Genomic DNA, 6,385 nt, shown 5'->3' on the forward strand with positions numbered 1-6,385 from the left:
TTGAATCTGGGATTCAGTTGAGCTGCTTGTGGAATGTGAGTGACAAATCCTCTGTGTATGTTCAGGTACAGTATGTATGTATTAGATTTTTCAAGGACTCCAGTGATAACCTTCATGCTAAGATTTGAATCTCTGTTGTGGAGTTGATCAAAGTGCTAAGCAGGGTTTTGTGGTATATATAGTTCCGTAAACTGGCAGGATAGCCTAGATTTTCGATTGAGTAACTTCTGTATTTTTGAGACTGATATAGAGGACCTGATGCTGGGAGGAAAAAGAAGCTGTGTTCCTAAGGAAGAAGATACTGAAAGCCTTGTGATTGGCAGAGTCCTGAGGAAAATAATAAACACAAAGACTAAACCTAAATTTGGTATGCCTCTTCTGGAGCATGGAAAAATTTTAAGGAAGCTTTTTTTTTTTTTTGATAAGAGTATTCTGTATTTTTATTTTAATCAAAGGAAGTTTTTATATTTTTCATGTTCATGAGATATTCTTGGATTAGAATAAAACTTTTGCTATCAAAATGAGAATAATGGTACCCTGCTAACTAGAAGCTATTTTTTACTCCAGGTATGTACATTCAAGTACATGCTAAGAGTTTTTTCTACTTGACTTTGCCGTTGGGGAAGCAGAGATGTCTTATATTCAGTGTTTCAAACTTGATAGTACCACCCAAATGTGAACTGAAATATTCTATCACAGTTGGCTAATTTATAGAGTACAATACAAGTACAATCTTTTAGACATAGATCAAAATGTAGATATTTAAAAGACATTCCATGACACTTAGCATAAAAATGAAAATCTCTCAACCATCTTTTAATATTAATTGCTGAAGTCTTACTAATATTCAGCCTTTTATTCTTACCTCATCCCTATCCATAAAGGGATAGGTAATATTTTGACTTTTGAAAAAGAAAGATCTTCTTAGTAGATAAAAAACAAGTTGTTGTTGTTAGATGCCGTTGAGTTGTAGATCACTCATAGTGACCCTATGAATGAAGGGCCTGAGCATTGTTCATAGAGTTTCCTGAGGCAAGTCATTTTGGAAGCAGATGCTACTCCTGCTTCCAGGCTTATTTTAATTGGGAAGCTCCAGAAAACACTATCCACCATGGGTAACCATTATCACATTTGGCACATCAGTGTCACAATGTTCAGCATCACAGCAACCATTGTACAGAGTGACCTCTGTACAGCAACACACAGACCAATGCTAAACCACCTAGAAGAATGTTTGACAGAAAAACAATTTGAACCAGGCCTGAGGGCCACAGATTAAAATCACCCACCTTGGGCTTGGTAGAATAACTTTCTTTCCACTAGGCCACTGTAGCTCTCTCTAGAGAAAAGTTATATATTCATAGAATTGTGGAGAATGATGCAAGGGATTGCTTAGAGTGGCTAGAAATGTGTTGTTTTAGTGAGGGTTACTAGGGAAGAGGATAAACTAGCAAGAACACATAGTAAGATGAAACCAAAATATACAGGTCCAGTTGGAAGGTATACTGAAGATCCACTAAAGATAGGTGGTCTGTGATTATAAAAGGTAGCTGTGGAAACATCATTAAAGAATTCAAAGTAAATCAGGAAAATCGATTACATTTTGTTGCTTGGTGAGAAATGATGAGAGAAATTCAATCTATGTACCTGGTAGGAATAGTAGAGGGGAAAGTATTTTCTGGGTAAAATTTGAAGGATTTGATGTAAGGAGGATAGATGAGAAGGTGGAAGAAAAATGCAGTGTGAAAAAGAAATTGAACATTTCAGCTCAGGTTGCTGGGAATGTCATCTTGTGTCTGCACAGAAATGGGGAGGGGTCAGTGAAGAGAATGATTAGTTTGAGAGTGCTAAGTTTTAGCTTCCTGTAGGTGCAATGCCAGTAAATTGTTGGAAATGGGAATACACATTAGACTTGATTGTCATCTACACACAGCGATTACCCATTTGCTTGCAAATATTAATGAAGCTTTAGAATTGTAGGAGAGGAGTTCATTGGGCTTCCAAAGGCCTGGAATTTCAGATGTGGATGGCCGGTTTTGCTTCCTAATATGTCTTAATTTAGGAGCTCTGCTGAAGCCCGACCACCGTGGGTGACCTTTTTGCCATTTGACACACTGTGGCGTAATTTCCAACATCACAGCAACTCCCACTGTACACTAGTACAGCAGATCAGACTGACAGACAAGTGCTGTGCTAATAAAAGTAAACAATAATCAAGAAAGCATATAAGCACCTATCTATAAAGTAATTATTGTTATTGTTAAGTACCATTGAGTAGAGTATGACTCATAGTGACCCTATGAACAGAAGATCTGAAGCCAGTCCTGTCTTGCACCATCCTCACACTTTCTGACACACAAGAGCCCATTTCAGCAGTCACTGTGTCAATCCATTTGGCTGAGGGTCTTCTCCTTTGCTGACTCTCCACATTTCCCAACATCATGTCCTTCTTCAAGGACTAGCACCTCCCCTCAACAAGTCCAAAGTATATGACGCAAAGCCTCATCATTCTTGCCTTCAAAGAACACTTTGGCTGTCCCATCTTAAAGACATATCTGTTCATTCTTTTGGCTATCCATGAGATTTTCAGTGTGCTTCTCCAACATACAACTCAAAAGTGTTAATTCTTTTACTGTCATCCTTATTCATTGTCCAGGTGTCAGATGCATAGCTAGTAACTGGAAAAAATACGGTCTGAATCAGACAACGATTTATTTATAATGATTTATTTGTTGCAAATGCTTTTCCTAAAAGACACACATGATTCATTTACATATGGATTTCACCTGATGGGCTGCATAGAAATCAAATTGACTACATTTATGGAAGAAATAATCAGAGAAGCTCAATATCAGCAGTCAAAACTAGGCCAGGGGCAGACTGGGAGTCAGATCACCAATCACTTGTATGTAAGTTCAAATTGAGGCCGAAGAAAAGGAAAATAAGTCCATAGGAACGAAGATGTGATCTTGAATCAATTCCACCTAAATTTCATGATAATCTCAAGAACAGGTTTGAGGCACTGAACATCAATGATAGAAGACCAGATGAGTTGTGGGATGATATCAAGGATATCATTTATGAAGAAAGCAAAAGGTCATTACAAAAACAGAGGTGAAAAAAAAATTTAAAAAAATTAGAAGAGACCCTAAAGATTGCACTGGAATGTTGAGAAGCCAAATAAATCTAGAGGAAAATATGTTGGAGTGAAAGAGCTGAACAGACGATTTCAAAGGGCAGCTTGGCAGGACAAAGCAAAGTATAAAGTAATTAGCAGTATGCAAATCAATACCCAGTATAGTGAACTGATAGGTGTTGTACTTTTAACAGCAAACTGTTAGCAAACCGCTAAAGGCAAAAGACAACCAAGAATACAAATAACATGGCTCAGGACACCCTTTTCTGGCCCCAACTGAAGCCCACGGTAGAGGAATAGGATGGGGACCAGGATATGGATATTTGTCTCAGACAATAGTTTGGCTAAGTCTTCGGTGATTATGCATGAAAATTCATTGTAACATCAAGAAGGCAAAAGTCCTCATCACTGGGTCAGTGGACAAAATCATGATAGATGGAGAAAGGATTGAAATTCTTAATGATTTCTAAAAAAAATTTAAAAAATTGTTAATGATTTCATCTTACTTAGATCCCTAATCAACACTCTTGGTATCAGCAGTCAGGAGATGAGGAGACATATTGCTTTGGGCAAGTTCATTGTTGGAGATTTCTCCAAAATATTGAAAAGCAATGATATCAGTTTAAAGACTAAGGTGCATCCGATTCAGGTTTTTTAATCACTTGCTATGCATTTGAGAGATCGACAATGAATAAGGATGACAGAAGAAGAATTGATGCCTCTGAGTTGTGGGGTTGGAGAAGAGTACTGAATATCCCATGGATTGTCAAAAGAATGGATATGTATGTCTTGGAGAAAGTATAGCCACAATACTTCTTGGAGGCAAAGATGGAAAAGCTTCATCTCTCATAGTTTCGATGTTGTTAGGGAAGGCTATTCCTTGGAAAAGTTTATCATGCTTGGGAGGATGGAGGGTCAGCAAAAGAGAGGACCCCTATTGAGAGGGATTGACACAGTCATTGCACAGTCACTGGACTGAAGTGTATCAGCGATAGAGAGGATGGCACAGAATAAGACAGGATTCAAATCTGTTGTTCACAGGACTGCTATGAGTTGTACTTGACTCAATGGCACTTAACAACAACAACAATAAGAAGAGTCATTGGCCTGGGGAAGATGAGAAAAAAGAGGAAGAAGAATTCATAGAGCATCTCCTCAAGGGGGAGTTTCTCTGCTCAGTGCTTTCATATCTGATCTGCCTTAATCCTCCCAAGGATCTTGTAAAGGAATTCTTGAGTAGATACTTAGGCCAGAGGTTACACAAAAATAGATGTTCAAATTGAGATTTGGATTCAGGTTTCATTAAAAGATGCTAATTATTCCTGAATCTTGAATGACATAGGAAGCATCAAAAGAAGGTGGAGGGGATATACAGAATCACTGTACCAAAAAGAATTAGTCGCACTGAAATGTTTTAGGAAGTACAATATACTTACAGGCCAGTGTCAATGAAGGAAGAAGTTCAAGCTACACTGAAAACATTGGCAATATTTAAGGCCCCAGAAATTGATGGGGTACCAATTGACTAACAGGATAGTAGCCTCAGATGTGTTCACCATTCTATGCAAGAAAATTTGGAAGATAGCTGCTTGGCCAACTGATCCATATTTATTCCCATTTCCAAGAAAGGTGATCTAATAGAATTAAGGTCATGGTCTTTTCAATCATATGCTATACATCTGAGAGCTGAACAATGAATAAGGATGACAAGAGAAAATTGATGCTTTTGAGTTGTGATGTTGGCAAAAAAGTACTCAATATTCCATGGATGGCCAAAAGAACAAACAGATAAGTCTTGGAGAAAGTGCAGCAAATTGTTTCTTGGAAGCAAAAACAGCATACTTTTTGTTTCACATACTTCGGGTGTGTTGCTGGGAGACAGTATTCCTTGAAGCCAGACATCATGCTTGGAAAGATGGACGATCAGTGAAAAACACGATGTTCCTCAACCAGATGGATTGACACAGGGACTGCAGGAATAGACTGGAGTATATCAGAGATCGCGATGATATCACAGGATATGACAGGACTCAGATCTGCTGCTCTCAGGGTTGCAATGAATCGTACTCGACTTGATGGCATCTAAGAACAACATTTCTGAAGAGAGAGTATAGAACTAGAAAAAAAGCCAAGGATAAAACCTTGGAGGAATTTGTACATTTAAAGGGCAAGCAATGAGAACTAATGAAAGGAAAGAAAGAAGAGAATTGGGAAAGTAATTGGAAATTCAAAACAGAATTTTAATAAGCAAGGGTGAGGCCAATAGTATTAACTATTTTAGATAATTTGAGGACCTAAGAGCAATGTCATATTAACTATAGGCAAAATAAGAATAAACATACTTGTCTTTACTGATCTGTATTGAAGTATTTTGTGGGTTTTTTTTCCCACCACAGCAAAGATTTTCCTTCCAAATATGGCTTTCATTTATCTCTTGAGTTCTATGTTGTTGTTGTGTACCATAGAGTAGAAACCAACCCATAGCTGACCCTCTGGAGCGTTTTCAGAGGCAGTTAATTGCACAGAAGGAGATTGCCCATCCTTTTCCTGCATAACGGCTAGTGGCCTCGAACTGCACGCCTTAGAGATTGCAGGGCAGCTTCTTGCCATTAGGTCACCTCTTTTAAAAAGAATTTCATTTTATACTTATTTTCTTACAAGGTTCATACACATTGTATTTCACACTATTCTCCATTCACACGGTGTTTCATACAATCATTCCCATTCATTTATGTTTTATAAACTAATACAAACTCTTTGAATATGGATTCAGTCCTACAGAACTTTCTTACAGAACCAAAATACCTTTTCAGATGTACAATCCCAAACAGGGGTGACACTGTTTATTACAGATTAGTAAATGCATGCAAGTGAGCTATGTGAAATTTAATACCAGTTTAAAGACTAATGTGCACCTAATCCAAGTCATGGTGTAGTAGTAAGTAGTTGCATTGCTAATCCAAAGACACATGGTTTGGATCCTCCAGCTACTCTGCAGAAGAAAGATGACAATATTTCTCATGAATATTGATGCAAAAATCCTAAATAAAATACTAGCAAACAGAATCCAACGATACATAAAAAAAATAATTCACCATGACCAAGTGGGATTCATAACAGGTATGCAAGGATGGTTCAACATAAGGAAAACAATTAATAGAATCCATCACATCAACAAGGCAAAGAACAAGAACCATATGGTCCTATCAATTGATGCAGAAAAAGCCTTTGATAAAATCCAACACCCTT

This window comes from Elephantulus edwardii, unplaced genomic scaffold (assembly GCF_000299155.1).
Source record: "Elephantulus edwardii isolate Elephantulus edwardi_28Jun2011 unplaced genomic scaffold, EleEdw1.0 scaffold00100, whole genome shotgun sequence".
Classification (NCBI taxonomy): Eukaryota; Metazoa; Chordata; class Mammalia; order Macroscelidea; family Macroscelididae; genus Elephantulus; species Elephantulus edwardii.